The sequence below is a fragment of the Morone saxatilis genome, unplaced genomic scaffold, assembly GCF_004916995.1.
Source record: "Morone saxatilis isolate NCDOM2014 unplaced genomic scaffold, NCSU_SB_2.0 Contig4, whole genome shotgun sequence".
In the NCBI taxonomy this organism is placed as follows: domain Eukaryota; kingdom Metazoa; phylum Chordata; class Actinopteri; family Moronidae; genus Morone; species Morone saxatilis.
In genome coordinates, this window is record NW_023339984.1 from 5,672,969 (window position 1) to 5,673,436 (window position 468).

The 468-nt window shown below is 37.6% G+C and overlaps 1 protein-coding gene across 1 annotated transcript in view; it reads left to right on the plus strand.

The window, feature by feature from the left end:
* The window catches only part of mark2b (MAP/microtubule affinity-regulating kinase 2b), a gene marked incomplete at both ends in the record, with an annotated part of 50,210 nt that overhangs the window by 18,236 nt on the left and 31,506 nt on the right, over positions 1–468 (plus strand).

Consider the following 468-nt stretch of genomic DNA (forward strand, 5'->3'; position numbering starts at 1 on the left):
AAAAGAGGTATGCATGTGCACACACGCTAGATTGGACTGAAAGCTTTAATCTGTCCTTTGGTTCCACTTCCACATTCACCCTGACTTTCTGAACTTGAAGCTTTTATTTTTAGCCACTTTAGTCACATTCTGGAGAAATGCTTTACTATTGACTCTTTATTTAACCAGAAACTGGCTTGTCAGTGTTTCAATAACAAACACCAGCAATGAGCAAGAAATAGAAACCTAGAAAAGTAAATCCAACACCAAACTACTTTTGACTGTTCTTAAAACAGAGTGAGACTGTCATGAGAAATTGTTAGCAGGTGAGGAAACCTGACCCCTTTTGTTCGCTGGTATAGGTGACAAGTTGACTCCAAATTTCTTTTAGCCGGGGGCTATTTTATCACCAGAAGAGTAGAAAAGAAGCTTCATGTGTTTTTAATTGGGCAAGATAAAAGTATTAAAACAGTACAAATGTCTAGCTGT